This window comes from Lynx canadensis, chromosome B4, assembly GCF_007474595.2.
Source record: "Lynx canadensis isolate LIC74 chromosome B4, mLynCan4.pri.v2, whole genome shotgun sequence".
Classification (NCBI taxonomy): domain Eukaryota; kingdom Metazoa; phylum Chordata; class Mammalia; order Carnivora; family Felidae; genus Lynx; species Lynx canadensis.
The window spans coordinates 43,818,454-43,840,000 of record NC_044309.1 but is presented as its reverse complement, the minus strand read 5'-3'; the positions used below and the strand labels follow the sequence as shown (position 1 = coordinate 43,840,000).

Here is a 21,547-nt window from a genome sequence, read left to right as displayed (position 1 = left end):
CAATTTGACAATAAATTTCATATATCGAAAAAAAAAATCTGAGTTCATGAGTTGATAAATGGAAGTTGAGAAATAGATTCTTTTTTTAAGTTGGGGTTTTTAGTTGGGTTTGCTACTTGTTGCCGTAACAATCCTCCCTGGAGAAGGTTAACTACAGTAAACGAGCAGAACTCAGATTCAAACAGAAGCAGAGAATAGCACCGTGCAATTTCATCTGCGGAGACCTGAAATCGGTAGCTTTCTTCAGTTTTCTGTACCACCCTAATCACCTTCCCCTCTGTGAGATAACAGATGCCTTCGTTTGTCTAGGCTATTTAAATGGACTCAACTTTCTATTAACCATCACTAAAGAGACCTGACCAATAAACAATTTTTTTTTTAGTGTTTCTTTTTGAGAGACAGCGAGAAAGAGAGAGTGCCTGTGCAAGTGGGGGAGAGTCAGGTAGAGGGGGACAAGAGGATCTACAATGGGCTCTGTGCTGACAGCAGAAAGTCTGATTCAGGGCTCGAACTCAAGAACTGTGAGATCATGACCTGAGCCAAAGTCGGATGCTTAACCGACTGAGAAACCCAGGTGCCCCCTGACTAATACAAATAACAAATAATAACATACAAATAACAAATAATAACAAAACTCTAATAACAAAACTCTTTCCCAAATTCCATGGGAGCAACATTTAGTCCAAATCTACCTCATCCTTCAAAGGTATGTAGGGATTATTACCAATATCAAATATTTTACTACATTCTATAGGCTTTTGGTTATATTACACAGTTATATTACAGTGTTAACATATACGTAGCTTTCTGTCTTCTATTCCCGTTTAGATGACAGTGGGGTTGTAATTCATTTGGCAGAAATCCAGCATACTGTGAATCTTACATCTGTGCTCTAACTTTAGAAATTCTGACGGCAAGTAAAGTATGAATATAGCTTTTCTTCTGGTTTTCTGTACCAGAAGAGAAAGCAGGCCTTAGGAGACAATTACACATCAGAATTGCCAAGACGTTACATGCTTAATCATGAGATGAACGAAAAAGATCACAGAAAATGTCTTCTGAGGTATGTGTAGATGTCTTGATTGTAGGTATTCTAACAGCCCCAACCTCGCCTCCAAAAATGTTCCCAGGAAAGCACACTTCACATTCTGCATTTTCCCAGAATTTGAAATCGAATGGACCAGAACTTTAGAAACTCAGTCTCGGGCACTTTGTAAGAAGAGAGGTAAACTAGTGTCGTACCAATGATTATCATCGTGGCCAAAATAATCTTAGTGTTCCCCTTATTTTCATAAAATATAATCTGTACACAGAACCTTCTACTTATTCAGAGGACTAAATAGCAAATCTATTTTACGACAACAAACCATAGTGGTTGAGAGAACAGACGTCAGTTCAAATCGCAGCTCAGCAGCTTACTAGCCCTGTGATCTTGGGGAAGTTACTTAACATCTGTTTGCTAATTTATTTCATACTCAAAATAGACATGATAGTAGTTTTTTTTTTTTCTTTTACAAGCTTGTTGTTAAGACTAATTAAGTTAATATTAAGCTTTGAGAAAATCGTCCAGCAAACACCAGGCACTATTTGTACTATGACTGTTGTCGGACATTCCGGACAAAATAGAAGTTTGCTGAATGAATAAAGTTGGGTTTCCTAATCAATGTAAACTCTGGCATTTTTTCCCTATTTGTCTAAAACAGCTGTCAAAAGATTTCTTAAAACTGTTTATTTGAGAGAGAGAGGGCGAGCTGCAGAGGGGTAGAGAGAAGGAGAGAGAAAATCCCAAGCAGGCACCTCTCTGTCAGCGCGGAGCCGGGCTCAGGGCTCTGTCTCGTGGGGCTCAGGGCTCATGAGATCATGACCTGAGCCGAGATCAAGAGACAGAGGCTTGACTGACTGAGCCACCCAGGCGCTCCAAAAAGATTTTAAACATTGCGGATTTTCACCCAGCAGCACGGAATAGGATATCCTGTTCTTAATGTTTATTTATTTATTTTGAGAGACAGAGAAGGAGAAAGCATGAGTGGCGGGGAGAGAGAGAGAGACAGAGAGAGAGCACGAGAGAGAGAGAGAAAGTCCCAAGCAGGCTCCATGCTCAGTGTGGAGCCCGAAGGGGGACTTGATCTCATGACCTTGAGTTCACTACCTGAGCCGTTATGACCAGATGCTTACCGGACAGTCACCCAGGCACCCTGAAATAGAGTGTTCTTGAAATGCAGTTGTATGTTTTTATGAGGTAAAATTGTATCACAGTGTGGCCTGTAGATAAATGCTTCAAAAATGTATGATAGATCTTTATAAGGTTTATACTTGAAAGCATCAAGAGTATACATTTGTACTACTTTGACAAAACAGTTTCATGAACAGTGTATTTTCTACCCAGTCTACCAATCTAGAAGAATTCTACCTTTTAGGAGGTATTTTAAATTCTAATTGTGTGTGTGTGTGTGTGTGTATATATATACACATATACATATATATACACATATATATGTATATATGTATATGTATACATATATGTATACATATGTGTATATATATGTATATATATGTATATGTGTATATGTATATATGTGTATATATATATACACACATACATATATATATATAATATTCATACACGAACATACACAATTAGAATATATATATATATATATATGGCACATACATATGACACAATTGGCTCAGAAAATACCATTCACACACGCACACCCACAAATAGTTGAAAACAGAATTTGTGTAATTCGCTTCCCCCACCCCTCCGCCCCGCCCAGTTCTGTGTATAAGTTTTTTTGTCCCCTAAAGAAGAATGTTTTGTGAGGCTGGAAGTTCCCAAGAAGCCTATGTCCCTTTAAAATATTTCTGTTTTAGAAGGGCCTGATTTCTCTCTCTAGCTCTCTCTCTTTGTGCTTCCTCTCCTCCGCCTCCTTTTCTTTCGCCAGGGACCCTGGGGAGGGCAAGGAGCGGGAGAGGCATGATCTTGGGAGAACAAGGCATCTGCCTTATTCCAAGCCCTGTCCTACATGCACAGCTGGGCATGCACCACTGAAGGCAGAGCTGGAGGAAGTCAGACTGCCTGCCGGAGTAGAGGTTGGGGGTTGGCTGCGGTATTCTCCAGTAAGGAACTCCCGAAAGCCCTGCTTGCTAGAGAATCGCAAGAGCCTATCAGGCAGCAAGTTCAGATAGGGACAAACTATTGCCACTTTGCAGCTGCCGCTGAGAATGATTTTCAGGGGGTAGGTCCCCTCCACCCCGGAGGCTATGCAGATGGTTGTGATTGGGCTCTACCTCCATAGGTCTAGAGGGGCCCTTGCTTCCCAAGGCCTACTGAAGGGGTGCCATTTCTCCCCTATGCCTACTCTGCCGTGCAGTTCGGTGTGGCCAGGGACCTGGAATAAGACAATGGTCACGAGAGACTGGGTCACAGGAGAAGGCTCTTGAGGGATGAGGTGCATACCTACTCCAAGCCCCAATCTACCCAATGGAGAATGTTCCCCCTGAAGACAGAGTTCCAGTTTACCCAACCCTTTTGCCCAAGAAGGGCCAGGTGGAGTGGCTGGTATAATCACCTGTCAACCTAAAATGGTCAGAAAGGCAATAATTAAGCAAAAGTGTTTATCTGGGATCATAAGCTGCAATTCAGGGTACACGAGTTTGGGTAGCAACCCACATAGTGTCTACTAGGGGGTGAAAGTCAAAGATGTTTATAATTTTTTTTTAATGTCTATTTATTTTTGAGACAGAGGGAGATAGAGCACGAGTGAGGGAGAGGCAGAGAGAGAGGGAGACACAGAACCTGAAACAGGCTCCAGGCTCTGAGCTGTCAGTACAGAGCCCGATGCGGGGCTCGAACCCAGGAACTGTGAGATCATTGACCTGAGCTGAAGTTGGATGCTCAACTGACTGAGCCACCCAGGCGCCCCAAAAGCCAAAGATGTTTAAATACAAAACAAGAATGCTTATATACATTGCTCAAATAATTCTTTTTTTTTTTTTTAGAGAGAGAGAGAAAGAGAGAGGGGCACCTGGGAGGCTCAGTCAGTTAAATGTGTGACTTCGGCTCAGGTCATGATCTCGCAGTTGGTAAATTTGAACCCCTTGTCAGGCTCTGTGCTGACAGCTTGGAGTCTTGTGCCTGCTTCGAATTCTGTGTCTCCCTCTCTCTCTGCCCCTCCCCTGCTCATGCTCTCTCCTTCTCAAAAATACATAAACATTAAAAAAGTTATTAAAAAGAGAGAGAGAGAGCATGCCCAAGAGTGTGAGTGGGGGCGAGGCAGAGGGAGAGCAAGAGATAGTATCTTAAGCAGGTTCCATGCCCAGCTCAGAGCCCGACATGGGGCTTGATCTCACAACTGTGACTTCATGAGCTGAGCCAAAATCAAGAGTCGGTCGCTTCACTGACTGAGCCGTCCAGGCGCCGCTGTTCACAAAGAATTTTGGTCACAAAGAATTTTGATGGACTCTGGCAGCAGAAAACTAATCTTGACTAAAAGGTGACTAGGGCTTTCGCCAAGCAAAAGTTGTAGCAAGTGGCAGATTGTTGTGCAGAGTCCTTGGAATATTTGCGGTTTGGCCCAGTTCAGAAGTTCGTGGTTCCACTTAAGGAGAACAGGGAGGACGTGTATGAAGCCCACATCCTTAATGGCCTCCCAGGTCAGTTTCAAAACCCCTTGACATAAGTGATTCCATTTTATTTCATCTTACATACACACAGAGAGAGAGAGAGAGAGAGAGAGAGAGAGAGAGAGAGATCTGGGAGCCCTAGTTGCTGGAGAAGCCCAGAAACTCCATCAGGCAACAAGTCCAAATTGGGACTGTCACCAATTTGTAGTCGCTGCCTGGAGTGATATCCAGGTGGGGTGAGTGGGAGGGGCCTCAAGCACGCCGGAAGCTATCTAGTTGTTTGGGGGTGGGCCTTAGCTCCACAGTCTAAGAGGTCTAGGCTGCCCAAGGGCTACTAAAGGGGTGCCTAATGCACATGCAGTTGCAGCACAGTTCGGCTTAGCCTGTAACAGGGCAAGGGTCAGGAGAAGCCTGGTCACAAGAGGCTTGGGAAGAAGGCATCTACTTAATTAAGTAGATAGGCACAAAAAGTGTGCCCATTCCCCAGGAAGGCAGTGCTGGAGAATGCTGGACTGCCTGGCTAGGGAAGGGCTGGGGTCCTGGCTGGGGTTTCCTTTATATTAAATTTCCAATTCTGATGAATGTATCTACTCATTTCTAGCTGCTGGCATGAGTTCTTGGGCGTGCACTGAAGAGTTGATTGAAGGTGGGGGCAAAATTTGTCTTCTGGGTAAACTTCTGATTGTTGGAAATCTGCTTTTCAAAACACAAGACACATCTCCCGTCTTCAGTCTTCTCGGGCCAGGGGTATTAGCAGCCAGCAATAATAAACTTTAAAAATAAATCGCAACACTTTATTTCTTAGGGAAGTTTTAGCTATAGAGGTTGATCCTGCCCTAAATGGTGTCTCACACTTCCCTGGGACCCACGGAGCACTCAAGCCAGTGAGAAGAACCGGGCAGAATTAGCAGAGAAGGGCAGTCACACGCTGCAAGGTGGAGGACATTGCAGAGGTGACAGGAAATGAACAGGGGAGCAAGAAATGGCCACGAAGGCCTCCTGAACAAACCCTCAGACCTATGAAAACTCTGAAGTATCCATAAGCTACAAAAATATCGTCATGTATGTTTTCATTATATCCTGATTCATCCAGAAGAAGGGTTAGCATTTAGATCCTATTTAGGGAATAGGATAAATGTTCACCAGCTGAAAAGTGAGCCTTCAAAAATGTATCCCTCACCAGAGCTACTAGTACATTTATAAAATAGCACCGCGATAGTTTGTGATTCAATCACTAATTTCATTATATACTTGTATTTTTAAAAAAAAGAAAAACAAAAGAAGATAGTCTCAGAACTCATGGATATTTCATTTTAAACCCCTTTGGCACTTAGCAGACATAACACATAACCAAAACATATTGCTTTTGAGATAAGGAACCAAAGAAAGAGAAACAAAACAGCAAGTAATGTTTAGTTTCAGCTTCACGTCAGTTCTGGTTAATCTATGACCGGTGCTTAAACCACAAGACCTGTGAACTTGAAATATTTTAGGAAAAAATATTTCCTTAATAATTTAACTGATGGGGGCGCCTGGGTGGCTCAGTCAGCTGAGCGTCCGACTTCGCTCAGGTCATGAGCTCGCGGTCCGTGAGTTCGAGCCCCGCGTCGGGCTCTGTGCTGACAGCTCAGAGCCTGGAGCCTGTTTCAGGTTCTGTGTCTCCCTCTCTCTCTGACCCTCCCCCATTCATGCTCTGTCTCTCTCTGTCTCAAAAATAAATAAACGTTAAAAAAAATAATTTAACTGATGAAGAGACATCAGCAGGATGGCAGAATAGGAGGTTCTTTGTCCCTTAACAGCAACACTAATTTGACGACCATCCGCACATAAAAACGTCTTCACGAGTGCTGTAGATTCCGGGGTGAGAGATTATAGGAAGGAGCATGGAAATAAGAAAAGATGCATTGATGGGAGTAAGGAGGACAGCCTCACTTTGTACACATCAGCCTTCCCTGTGCCCAGGAAGTGCAATATAAGAGAGACCCCCTCCACCTGGTAAAATACTGGTAATCACCTCTAAAGAAATAGAGACATCCAAACTGCCTGGCGAAGAATTTAGAAGGGATGGGAAATGTTTTTAAACATCGTGCATTTGGTGAAAAAACTACCTAACGGAGAAACTGGTTTTTGAGAAATGTTTGATTGGTGGAAGCTACTCAATTCCCTAATATTGTTCAGATGAACTGTCATTCTGTTTGAGGAGCCTTCCTTTAATCCTCTTCCCAGAAATTTGTCGATTACATTTGGGGTTTCCTACCCTGGACCAGTTCTCGTGGATTTTCCATTCCTGGGCCTGTGCTCCCAGAAACTTAGATTCTCTGTATCCATTTTTCTATCTCTTCAATGTACTGTGTAGTGACCTGTGACCTCAGTTCCCTCATGGATTAAAGAAGAGCTGTTAATTTTTAATTTATTTGGCTTTTTTTCTTGTTGTGTGGATGGCAGTGATCATTTCTAAGCTCCATATTTGCCAGACCAACACCCAGAAGTCCATTGCTAATTGTGTAATCTCAGGCATAATCATTTCTGCAGTTAGAACAGGCTCATTTATGGAATGGATGGACACTGAATAACTAAAAGAGTGAGTATAGTAAGAATTAAGTAAAGTGGAAACAGCTAGAGTCATGACGTGACAGAATGTTTTTATTCCCCTAAAAACAGCATTCAATGGATCCATAAAACAATCGCTTTAGTTCGTTTGTTTTTTTTTTTTTTAATAAGTAGGATTCGTTAGGAAATAGACTCTGAAATTCTGAGATTTCTGGGTAGAAGCTTTAACGCTAAATGCTTTTGAGAATGAGAACACTGAGGGTAAGGGGAGCCACGCTGGGTAAAGGAAGAAATTGTGCATCCACACAATGTAGTTGCAACAGAGGTCCCAGCTGATCCCATGGGGGAATTCTGGGACTTGGCTGGTCCTTCCAAGTTGCACTTCTTGAAATAAAAGGGCTGGGTCTGCATACCCCCCCTCCCCCAGCTTAACCAGTCATTTGATTTGGGCTGTCCTGAGAGGGTGACTTTCTTTGGCAGAGAGCAATTCCCAGTAAGAGACTCAATTGAGAGAATTCATTTGCCAACACTCCCAGGAGCCTGGGAAGTAAATACCTCAGTCCTGAAGGGGGTATTCGGGCAACACACTAGAACATCTACTGCAACCTACTCTTGCACTGTTTGGATCTGCTTGGCTAGTATAAAAGTGTTCCATGACTAGCTCCTCCAGCATTCTCGTCAGTCTCTTTTCTTGGTGAAACTTACTAGTGAGACAAACTCTTCACCCTGTCATTGCAACTAACATTTACTACCTTCTTACCTCACTACCCATTCTAGACGCCGCTCACCCTTGACCGTGCTCTCAACTAGTCTAGGTGTTTTACCTAGTGGGGTGACCATGATACTCATTGCTAAGGTATCTAAGACTCTGGCTGCCAAGTTCTTCTCAGATCACTTCTACTGAACTTACCTATTAACTGTCAAAGTTTAGCAGGGAACTTGCAAGAGATATCCTAGTGGGTCACCTTGATGACAAACATATGCTTCACCTTCCCTCTTATGCAACAACAGCCCTACATTCTCCTGGTAATCAGACTTAATTAACTTTGTCAGGATTGTGACTCATTGCTTTTCCTGCTGGGCTCTTGGCATAAAAACCCCAGACTAGCAGCCATAGTTTATGCTTTAATGAGATTCTGATTGTTTGCCTGATGAAAATGCTCCCGCTGTGGAAACCAGTGCTTTCAGACCTGCATATCTTAAAGTTGAGATTATGTAAACACAAATTCCCCAAACCGATGGTAGCAGTGGTAAACAGAGTCAATCCTATTTCCACCATTGGTTCCCAGATCTGTGGATTCTACCTACTGAGACATAGAAACATGTGATAAGTGTTGATTGAGAGTGTTTTCTGTTAATCCAATATTCTTCATGTGACTCATGAGTCTTTAAAGACTCTAAAACTTTTGAGAAAGGAGGTGACCTTCTAAGTAAATAACCCGCATTAACAATTGTAACAGCAATGATATTTTCCATACTGAGTTGTGATAGCTAATTTTATGTGTTAACTTGAGGACCATGGGGGCACCCAGACATTTAGTTAAACATTATTCTGGGTGTGTCTGTGAGGGTGTTTCTGGATAAGGTTAATAATTTAATTGGTAGCCTGAGTAAAATAGATCGCCTGCCCTAATGTGAGTGGACCTCATCCAATCAGTTGAAGACTAGAATTTTTTTTTTTTTTTGTAAAGACTGAATAAAAGGGAACTTCTCCTGCTTGATTGCGGAGCTGGAACACCAGCCATTTTCTACCTTTGGACCGAAACTTACAACATTGGCTGTCCTGGGTCTCTAGCTTGCCAACTGCATATCTTGACACTTTTTTAGCCTCCATAGTCATATGAATCAATTTCTTGTACCTATATCCTATTGGTTCTGTTCTTCTAGAGAACCCTGAATAATATAGGTCTTGGTACTAAAACTGGTTAAGAGAAACAGAATGTTGAGGATCAAGTTTCTGAATTAGTTCTGGAGTTTCTGAAATTGGCTCTTGATTTGATTAGATTTAAAGACACGAATGACTATTTCCAGTTGTAAAGGGGGCATTGATAGTCCACGGTGTGATGTGGCAATGGATATACAAAAACATCACCACGGGATACTCGTCATCAACCACTTAAAAAAAAAAAAAAGAGGAAGCTGGGAGACTATGAGACTTTCATGTTTTGTTTTGTTTTGTTTTTTCTAATCAAACTAACAAATATAACAAAACTGGTTGGTTGTTTGTACTGGACAAAGTGGAGAAAGAAAAGGATGAGCTCAGGGATTTGAACTTCCAACTCAACTGGTGCATAAATGATCTCAAAACTTAATGTATGCCGTGAAGGACACCCTTATATTCTCCAGACACAGGGTCGAGATTGTTGAAAATCCAACCTAGAATCTCATCCTATGATTATTGAATTACTACAGATATTGAAGTCCCAGCTTCAAAGAGTATCTACTGTTAAAGAGAGAGTGTTGAGTGAGGATGAATGGAGTCCTGAAAGTTGGAATGGGGACATGTGGGAATATCCTGGTGAAGCTGGGGATATTGAGCCTCTAAATTCTGATGGATCTTATTTACCACTGGAAGAGATCTCCCCATCCCCAGAGGGAGCAGCCTTTCACCCCCAGTGGGAGTAGCCTCTCTATCCCCTTCTGAGAGGATTAACCCTACGATGCTGAGGAAACTGTACAGACTCCCTGAGACAGCTGCTCAGCAAGACAATTCTGAATATCCTCAGGACCTCCCTTTCACTCTTCCTTACTTCTAAACTTACAACAAGACTGAAGTCCCAGAAGGTGCCTAACGGTACAAAGTATGATCCATGAGAAGGTGAGCTCTACCTCAAAAGAACAACTGGAGTTTTCTAATTTATGCAGATGAAAATCTGGGAAGCATGTGTGGGAATGAATACTAAGGCTGTGGGATTTTCCCACTAGACGAAAGAAACATGAAGTTGGATTGGGTCAAATTTATTAATATGAGCTCACTAAGCAGAGATTCTGCATTTAATATCGCAGTTTGGAGAGTTAGAAAAGACTCTAACAATTTGTTTAGTTGGTTGACTAAAATATGGACCAAAAGGTGGCCTGTCGTGAGAACATTGGAAATACTAGAGCTGTTTTAGTTTAATGTAGGAAAAGCTGAAGGAGGTTGGAATGTTAGAGTGGATTTGTTATTTAAAACCTACTCACCCACACTGGGAGGGTCTGGAAGACATACATAGCCTTCACCATGAGAGATAAATTTGTGAGAGGAGTCCCTAGCATCCTTGAAGAACGCTGAGATCACTCTTCTCTGTAAACTAGACTTACTGTAGGAATTGCAGTCACTGAATTGGGAATAAAAGCAAGGAGGCTAATTGGATCCAAAGTGGCAGTGGCCGAATGGCAACATTCAACTGCAAAGGAAAGCTGAGTGTTGTTACCATGATGGACAGCACAGCCAAAGCAGCCAGCAGAATACTCTGACTCACATAGACCTGTGGACTTGCACAATTAACTAAGGTGTTCCTAGAAGTGAAACAGATGGGAAGGCTACTAAGTCGTCACTCGATCAGTATAAGCAGAAAAGTTCTAGGTCAAGTAAACCAAAGTCTACCTGGATCATTAAAATATAGAGTCATGGTTCTTCAATCGATTTCCAGACTTACGCCAGTTTACAGACCCAGAATGAAGAGGAGGACCGGTCCCCATGAGGAAGGGTTTCGGTATATTGTCTAAAATTTATACTGTTAATCTTTTCCCCAACCTTCCTCAATGAGACCTACAGCCTTTTACTAGGGTAACTGTGCACTGTGCAAAAGGAAATAATCAGAACTTTCAAAGACCGTCTGTTGGACACTGGCTCGGAACTAATTCCAGGAGACCCAAGACCTCACTATAACCCACCAGTCAGAGTAGGGGCTTATGCAGATCAGATGATCAATGGAGTTTTAGCTCAGATCCCTCTCACAGGGGACTGGGTGGGTCTCCAAACCCATCCTGTGGTTATTTTCCTTTTCTGGAATGTACAACTGGAATAGATATACTCAGCAGCTGGCAAACTCCCCACATAGATAAGTTCCCGGACTTGTGGAATGAGGGCTATTATGGTGGAAGCTACTAGAACTGCCTGCACCTAGGAAATAGTAAACCAAAAGTAATACCACATTCCTGGAAGAATTGCACAGATTAGTACTACCCACCATGAGGGACTTAAAAAATGCAGGGGTGGTAATGCCCATCTCATTTTTCGTATTTGGCCCATGAAGAAATAGATGGATCTTAGAGAATGATCAGAGGGTTTTGTAACCATCTGGGGATGATTATTCCAATTGCAGTTGCTGTACCCGATGTGGTTTCGTTGCTTCAGCGAATTCAATACACCCCTGGTGTTTGGAATGCAGCTACTGACCTGGCAAATGCCATTTTCGCTCTTCCTGTCAGTAAGACCAATCACAAGCAGTCTGATTTCAGTTGGCAAAGCCAGTAATACACTTTCACTGTTCTACCTCAGGGGCATATCAACTCTCAAGGTCCATGTCATAATTTAATGTGCAGAAACAATGATTACCTTTCCTTTCCACAGATATCACACCGATCCATTACATTAATCACATTACATCATTAAGTATAAACATTACTAATCTGTAAAAAAGAAAAGAAAGTAAAGAAAAAAAAAAAGAAAAGAAAAGAAAAGAAAAGAAATTGTTCTTTCCAATCTCTTATATTAAAACTTTGTAGTTTTAATACCCCAAAGAAAATCATTTTGTTCACTTACTGTATTCGAAAGCAATACAAATTCATTTCCAAAAAATTGTGTACATATTCCCTTTTAATCTAGCCTTAAGTATTTGTTCTCCTCTCTACTTATTCTAAACCATATACAGACAAAATTAAGATAGTTGTTATGAGAAAACGACTGAGTCATCAAAGGCGTCCTCCTCTGTGCTAATCCCCCCAAATTTCATACTAGCTTGAGTAAGTGTCTTAACCATCCTTTGAGAAACCACAAGTATTTCTAAAGGATTCTGCTAGACTGAGTGAGGCAAACATATACCAGACATTTCCTGGACTGAACTTAAATGCATGTTCTATGTTTCTCTTTCTTAAGAGTTCAAGTATTAGCAACCAAAATTGTATCTAGGTATTTGTTTATAATGAGCAAGCAGCTTGCCTGAAGTGGATGGAGGGAAGATAGATATGTAAAATTAAAATATGTAAAAATCTTCTTTATTTAGAAACCAAAAGTGAAATATAGCATTTTTTTTTCTTTCTGTTGCTGTTGCAAGGGTCATCACTCTGTTTCTTCTCTTAAGCAGTAACAATGTGACTTAAGTTTATTTTGATTGGCTACAGGATTTCGAGATGTTCCAATAACATTAAATCACCTTCGCTAGGTATGGAAGGATGATTAGGCATTAATCAGGAAAATATCAGTATAATATTAAATATAATATGTTGCAAGGAGCAACACAGACAAAGGCTTGGAGGTAAGATATCTATTTGGTGGGTTTTAGAAAAGCAAGCATGATAGGAACTTACATTATGAAGCTGTGTGGTACATAATAGCATTGGGGATTTGTTTCTTTCCCATATGATTGAGTGCTTTATATGCAAGATATGCAGAATATTCTGGGAGAGGAGACAAAGGGATGGAAGACATAAACACTAATGTTTTTAAGTTTATTTTTTTTAGTAATCTCTACACCTAACATAGGGTTCAAACTCACAACACCAAGACTGAGAGTCACATGTTCTTCCAACTGCACCAGATGCCTCAACATCAAAACTATTTTACGCGAGAAGTATACGTGGGAAAATAGGGAATAACTGAAAAAATTAAGGAGGTGTGAGTTATCTCAGATGAATGATTTGCTATGCAAATAGTATAAAGACATTAAAGAGTAAGAGGGTCATGTGTCCAGATTGTGGACGTTTATATAACTTAATATGCTTAGGCATAGTTCTATGTATTGATGTCATGGTATATAATTAAAGTCCTTATAAAACATGCTAAAAAGCTCATTGACTAGGGATTTGAAATTTTCTCATGTTCTAAAGAAAGATTAGTCTAATAAATAGGAGTTAGGATGGCAGAGATATGGAAAACTGCATTATTGGTGGTAAGAGGATTAGGACCTAGAATGAGCTAACATGGAGAACAGAATAGAATAAAGTTAGAATAGAATAAAGTTCCTAAAATAGAAATTATTTGGTTTTACTAGAGGAGGGGGTATTGAGGTAGGAAGCACAATGTTTCTCATATTTCTACACTGATATATAGGAGTTGGTATAACACATTTATCTTTATTTTGTCTGTTTTTTTTTTTTTTATTAATCAGAGAAAACTGTTCAATTGGATAGATAAAAAGCTTGCTCTAGAGGTTAGGAGTGAGGTCTTCTTGAGATAACGATGTGGCCTTCATCCACATTTAAATAAATGTTAATATATTTGGCATATGAAGAAAAGGGCATATGTAAAAAGACGAAGGTCTAAAATAGAACTTCAAAGAAAAACATTGGAGACAGAGAGAGAGAGAGAGAGAGTCCAAAGAGATAGAAAAGTAGTCAAGAAGCAATATGACCACAATGGGGGAGGTTAAAGATGAGAGCATTTCCAAGAGGCATTAGATATCTATACTGTAAAATGCCCCAGGACTATAAATTGCCTAGTTAATTGGCAGTTTATGATCAATGGTGACCTTAAGTGTGACTGAAGTCCCTTTACTGTTACTTTTAAGAATTTTACAATTTTTAGTTAGCTTTTTAGTATTTTTCAGATTTTTATGCTAACATAGCCTGTCATTACTAAAAACTGAAAGTGTCTTTAGAGACCTTCAGTTTGTTAATGCACATTTTTCATGAATATTATTTTTAAGTGTGATACTGTGGTTTATAATAAATATGTATTTTGGTCTTCCATCTACAGTTTCTGGCTTACAGCTCCTAAACTCCTTGGAATTTCCTAAGTGATAAATACAATGGGAACATCTTTTATTATAACATTTGGTCTCTGGTCCTCAATTCCTGAAATCAAGCCACTTCAGAGCCCTAAAGGTAAAAGGGGTATTTTGGTATTTGTTACAAGTTCCTTTCAACCAGGAAGGCTTGAGAGAGTTTATGTTAATGAGTTGTCTTGAGGAAATCCCCAGGCCTGGGGGGGAGGGGGTGGTTGCCAGGGAAACCAACCACGAAATGAGGGTTGGAACTTTCAGTCCTACCCCTGGACTTCTGCAGAGGAGATTGAATCTACCAATGGCCAATGATTTAATTAAGCCTGCCAATGCAGTGAAGTCTCTGTAAAAACCCAAAAGGAAGGAGTTTGAGAGCTTCTGGGTTGGTAAATCAGAAAGTTTCTACCTGCCATTATGCCTGGCCCCAACCCCAAATGCCACAGGAACAGAAGCTCATTTGGTCGGGACCTGGCCGTGTGCATGTCTCCATCTGGCTGTTGATTTGTATTCTTTAATATTCTTTGTAATAAACCAGTAATCTAGCAAATAAACTGATTTCCTGAGTTCTGTGAACCCCTCCAACAAGTTTATTGGAAGCCAATAAGGGGATTGAGGCACCCTTTGATTTATAGCAAATCAATCAGAACCACAGGTAACAGTCCAGGCTTGCAATTAACATCTGGAGTAGAGGCAGTCTTGTGGGACTGAGCCCCTAACCTGTGGGATCTGATGATACCTCAGGACAGTGTCAGAATTGAGTTAAAAAAAAAAAAAAGAAAAGAAAAGAAACAAAAGAAAAGAATTGAGTTGAACTGTAGGACACCCAGCTGGTGTCCAATTGCTTGGTGATATGGGGAAAAAAAATTCCACCACATTGTAATTGGTGAGCAAAATCGTAATAAGTATGTTATATTTTTGTGGTTATTATTATTACTATTGTGAAGGACACTTCAGTAGCCCTGAAGATAAGAAAAGTGTTTTGTTCCATCACAGGTCTTGTAGTAGAATCATTTCTATGAATATATTTTCTAATAAATTGTCCTAGCATGACTAGAATAAAGCACGTGTGATAATATCTTAGCCTTCTATGATTCTGAAGGGTTGCATTTGCAAATGCAGCAGAATCAAATTTTCACTGGAACAAAAGTCAAATGTGTATGTGTGAAAATACATCTTTCATTTACCTATAATTTAGCCTACCTTTCAAGTCCTTATTCCCCTAAAATACCCAGAAAATTCAACTATGCCAATTTGCCAGACAAATCAGATTATATCTGGCCTGTTGTCAGTATCTTACCTCTCATTGGCAAATATTCAGTAAATTCACAATTCTCTCATTTTTTCCTTATGACATATCTCACCAGGCAGGTATAGTCAAATACTATATTTTAATATCACTTAAAACAATTCTTATCTTGGTGTTTATGCTGCAAAAATTGGTATATATTTAAGATTATTTACTTGAGTTTGGTGCTTTTTTTTCTTTAGGAATTGTCTTTTTATTTATTTTTTGTTTATTTTTATTTATTTTGAGAGAGACATAGAGAGCAAGTGGGAGAGGGGCAAAGAGACAGAGAGAGACAGAATCCCAAACAGGCTCCTGCTGTCAGTGCAGAGCCTGATGTGGGGCTCGAACTCACGAACTGTGAAATCATGACCTGGGCTGAAATCAAGAGTCAGATGCTTAACCACCTGAGCCACGCAGGCACACAGGAATTGCCTTTTTATTGCTTATGTAAAATATCTGTAGGTCTAAAAAAACCAAAACTATCATGCAAATCTAGCTTTTATTATTTCTCCTATCCCCTTCCTTCATTAGTTGTGGTTTACCCTAAAATTTTTTTTATTAAAAAACAATTTTTTAATGTTTATTCATTTTTTCAATTTAATTTTTTATTTTTTTTAAATTTACATCCAAATTAGCATATAGTGCAACTATGATTTCAGGAGTAGATTCCTTAGTGCCCCTTACCCATTTAGCCCATCCCCCTTCCCACAACCCTCCCGTAACCTTCAGTTTGTTCTCCATATATTCATTTTTGAGAGACAGAGACAGAGCGCGAGTGGGAGAGGGGGAGAGAGAGAGAGAGAGAGAGAAGGAGACACAGAATCTGAAGCAGGCTCTAGGCTCCCAGCTATCAACACAGAGCCTAATGCAGGGCTCGAACCCACAGATCTTGAGATCGTGACCCGAGCTAAAGTCAAACACTCAACCGACTGAGCCACCCAGGTGCCCCTATAATTTTTTTCTTTTAAAAATTGTAAGAAAATTACCCATAAGTATGTGTGTATGCAAGTATGTATTTAAATTGTAGCCCTCCCCACAATTTCCTAAGCAAAAGGCTATCTACTATAAATATTGTTCTCCTCCTTGCTGTTTTCATTTAACAATATCTCTTGAAGACGATCTAAGACAATATAAGAAATGGGCTCTTATATATCATTTTTAAGTGGCATATTACCTTACTTTATGAATGTACAGAGTTTATTCGATCAGTCACCTATGGGTGCACATTTGGGTTGCTGATACTTTTCTTATGGCAAAGAACCAACAATGCTGTTAGGAATAGCCTTATGCGTATCTTTTTGTTTGTCACTCTACTTTGAGTATAAGATTTTTGGCTCGTCACTCTATTTTGGGTATAGATTCTTAAAAGTAGAATTTCAGGGTCAGAGAGTAAATGCATACGTCATTTTGCAAAAGGCTCCTCACTGGGGATCTCATCACCTTTCAGTTCTACCAGTCACGTATGAGTTGCCTGTTCCTCCATAATCTCACCAGCAGAGTATTTGTAACACTCAGAAGATTTGTTACACACAATTTTCTTATTAAGTGTGCAATTAACTTTTTTCATATGTAAAACTTAATTGTCATGAATCAGTAAGGATATTTTCACCAAAAGAGTAAGAAAGAAGATAAGGGCTAGACCATAAATTCCTGAAGTATCAGCTTTATTATCTTGAGAAAGCTCTCATAGATTTCTCATCTATGGAAATATGTAGCGGTCTGGGGAAAAAGGTTGATTACATGATTATAAAACATAGCACACCTCAGATGTTCACTTTTACTTATTAATTGAACTTATTTTTAAATATCAGAAATAACACATGTTTACTGTAGAAAATGGTAGGAAATACATGTGATGTTAATGAAACTAGTCCACTTAGCCAGAATCAACATCGGACTACATCCAAAAAGAATTCAATTCTCTTACACATAAAAATTGAAAATTCTAATGGATGTTTTCCAGAATTTTTATTTTTATTTACTTACTTACTTACTTACTTATTTATTTATTATTTAATTCTTATTTTGATTACATTTAATTTATTGATGAATATGAGAGGAGTAATACGTTTAGACACTGAGATTTCTATCTAAGAATAAATTACGTTACTCCTTTTGTTCATCTTGCCATCTTTCACTACAATTTTAAATCTTCATCATTTCATATCCCCTATTAAATTTTTCATCTGAGTTTTATATATTTGTTACGTTGGGCAATACCTTTTCTCTCATTGGAATGATTTGCTTTTCTAACAGTTTTTCATTTGTGTATAATAAGGTATATGTCTTGGATATTTGTCATGAGATTGGCCAACATAACTTTCAGTCATTTTTTTAATGTCACTTTTTCTACAAATCCACAATTAATATTTTGTCATTTATAATCAATTGTCACTAATCTTTTAACTTTTCTCCTCTTCACTTGCTAGAATACTGGGGCAATGTTAAATAAGAATGATGATAAGCACATTTTAGTGAGTACAAAATATATAGAATCATCATTTTGTTTCATTTTTGACAACAATTTTATTCTTTTATTTTTTTATTATGAAATTTATTCTCAAATCGTTTTCCATACAACACCCAGTGCTCATCCCAACAGGTGCCCTCCTCGATACCCATCACCCACCCACCCCTCCCTCCCACCCCCCATAAACCCTCGGTTTGTTCTCAGTTTTTAGGAGTCTTGTGTTTTGGCTCCCTCCCTCTCTAACCAATTTTTTTCTTCCCCTCCCCCATGGTCTTCTGTTAAGTTTCTCAGGATCCACATAAGAGTGAAAACATATGGTATCTGTCTTTTCTCTGTATGACTTATTTCACTTAGCATAACACTCTCCAGTCCCATCCACGTTGCTACAAAAGGCCATATTCATTCATTCTATCTCATTGCCAAGTAGTGTTCCATTGTGTATATAAACCACAACTTCTTTATCCATGCATCAGTTGATGGACATTTAGGCTCTTTCCATAATTTGGCTATTGTTGAGAGTGCTGCTATAAACATTGGGGTACAAGTGCCCCTATGCATCAGCACTCCTGTACCCCTTGGGTAAATTCCTAGCAGTGTTATTGCTGGGTCATAGTGTAGATCTATTTTTAATTTTTTGAGGAACCTCCACACTGTTTCCAGAGCGGCTGCACCAATTTGCTTCTGCTATCTTCATGTCACATCCACGAATCCAAGCATAAATGAAATACAACATCTGAAAAACAAATGAGGAAAGTCTATTAGAGATGTGATATTGACACACACATATGCATAATAAGTATGCACTGATATACTATAGATTAGTATATATATATATCAGGATTTACAATCATTTGCATTACATATTGAAATGACTAACAGAAGTTATATATTGAGTGAGATGATTGCTTACAATATGAGAGAAGGAAGAGACTGCAATCTGAAATGGAACGGGATTTGGATCTGGAATAATCTGAAGACAGAAGGAAAATCATAGTTATAGATGAAAAATGATGAAGGGATTATTAAAAACACTCAGAGAAAACTTAAGTATGTTTGGAAGGCTGCAACAAGACCCCGGTCCATTGTATTGTATTGTATTGTATTGTATTGTATTGTATTGTATTTATTATTATTTTTGTTGCGGAAACCCTATCACCTCACTGTTTCCAATGATCTTTCTATAAAACTCTGTTTTAAGTGGTCCAATATTTTTCTGTAGCTTTCAGATTAAAATTCAAACTCTCCCCATTATCTATGGGAACACTCATGACATTCTAATTTTATCCATTAGTTCATTTAGCTCCCTGTCAGCCATTCACTTTGAATACCTTGAATTTTCCGAGCACCCCCTGCTATCCCTCACTGATTTTATTGCAATATGCCTCCTCTCCCGGCATTGAATATTATACACCCATCCAGTCTGGACTGTTTTCTCCAACTATATTGTTTCTTACACTATATTTATGCTTACAGGCACTCATTACACTGAATTATAATTTTTTGTTTACTTGTCTTCTTCTTATATCATGTGTTACTCAAGGCAAGGGATAGTTATAAAGGTTACGCATAAAACTTTATATTCTCAAAGGTGTGTTGACACATAGAGTGAAGTGATTTCCTTTATTCCTTTTTTTTCTTTTCATGAAAGAAGGTAAGAAAGGAAACAGTGAAGAAGAGAGGGAAGAAAAATTAGTCAGAGGTTATAGAATTTTCAGGAGAAGAAAGGATATGGGTCCTCTCAGAGTTTCCACTGTGATTACTTGTATCACCCTTTATATCCAGCCTCATTTGAAAAGGAAAGTTCATACACTCCATCTTTGTCTTCCACCCTTAAAATATCCTGACAGATTTCTCACTTTCACAGAGATCTAATGGAAACACTATTCTCTTAAATAACAGTAGAGTCAACCCACCCCAACTGCCTTATTTCTTCTTAGCAAGGATCATAAGGTATATAAGAGCCCCAACACATGAAATATAATTTTATGAAAAAAAATGAAAAAGAAAGAAAGGAAAAGAAAGGAAAGGAAAGGAAAAAAGGAAAGGAAAGGAAAGGAAAGGAAAGGAAAGGAAAGGAAAAACCACCTCCTTTCTTCCAAAAAAGAATTTAGGGAAGAGGAGAGTGGTATTTTAAAATACTCCTCTAATTAATATACTTGGAGGACTCCAAAAGATATTATCTATGTAAGGTACAAACAGGATGCTACAAAAACTAGAACTCTCAAGAATCATATAAGGGTTTATCAGATTAAAAATATGATTGTTGAAATAATAATCAGTAGAAAGATTTTAAAAAAGAATTTAAAACCTAAAAAAGACAGAAAATACAGAGAAAAGATGCTAATCTGCAAATCTTAATATTTGAAAAAGAGAAGTCATGGAAAGAACAGGAAATAGAGTGGAGGAAAAATAAACCTATAAGTCACAGAGTATATTTTTCCTAAATTTGAAAGACAAACTTTCAGATTGAGAAGGCCAGAGAGTGCACAGCAAATAAATGATTAAAAAGCACTCATACCCAGAATATCCTAAAGTTGCAGCTCCCCAAATGAATAAAATATCTTTAAAAGCTAAAATTAGGTCATTTTTACGGCATGAAATTACACTGGGAGCAGACTTCTCATCAACAACATTGTTTGCTAAAAACAATGAGGCAACTCTTGTCACACTCTCTAAGAAACTAATCTTTAATCTTTGAATTTATACCTAGCCAAAATAAAGACCTTTTCAGACATGCATGAAGACAGAACATTTATTTTCCATACACCCAGCTAAATTCCATTAGAGCTAAACTCCATTAAAATGTGAGTGTAAAATGTGAGTGTAAAAAAAGGAAGAAGGAATTGCAAAAACAAACGGAATCTAACCCAAGAAAGAGTGAGGAAAAAGGAGAAGGATTAGTTTGATAAAAATGATAATTAAACACATAAAGAAACTAAGTCATAAAAGACAAAGAAATGCTTTTTTAATAGAAGAATGTGTAAATGATTACAGTATTTTCATGTTTCTTTATTTCAGATATATTCCAAGATTTTGAACCCAGTAAAGATTCGAGGGGAAGATGGAGAACCCGGTTACTGAAGAGACTATATGAAACCATTTCACTCACAATTTTCCTCCTGCTTTAAGTCTTCACAGTATTTTGCAGTGAAGTTGTTCAGCTCATGTAATGTGTCTTCTGTCATATTTTTGAAACTGATATGCTCATTTGAGATATTATTACATATATTCATGTATAGTGTTACATTTTTCTCCCATTGTTGTATTATGCTTTGTTGAATGTAATCCACTGTTCTGTTGCCAAAGATGAGTTCTTGGTAATCTATAATTTGTATCAGGAGATTAATAACTTTAACATAGTCAAACTTTTCTAATAAATTATATTAATGTCACCATAACAATTTAAAGTTTAATGGAATACTCCTATTAAAATGATACCTATATATGTGTAAAATACTTACCATATGTACTTTTAAGATTAAAACTCATTTGAGATAAAAAATGTTTTATGTTATTCAATGGAGAACTAGTTCCTTGTTTAAGGAAATGCCTGAATAAGCTTAAAAAGAAAAAAAAACAATAAAGATTTCTGTGAAGCAGAGATTTCGAAATAAGAGATGACGCAATTCTGTAGTTAGTTTATAGAAATGGACATCACACTTTGGAAATGAGGAGGCACCATAATATATT

The 21,547-nt window shown here is 38.6% G+C and overlaps 1 protein-coding gene across 2 annotated transcripts in view; it reads left to right on the top strand.

The window, feature by feature from the left end:
- Nucleotides 1-21,255, top strand: part of CLEC12B (C-type lectin domain family 12 member B) — a 36,199-nt gene extending 14,944 nt beyond the window's left edge. For both annotated transcript variants that reach the window (XR_003970207.1, XR_003970206.1), the window contains 2 exons: nt 14,075-14,202; nt 20,876-21,255. The gene's annotated coding sequence lies outside the window, so the exon portion shown is untranslated. The remainder of the gene's footprint in view (nt 1-14,074; nt 14,203-20,875) is intronic.
- Nucleotides 21,256-21,547: the final 292 nt, after the last annotated feature.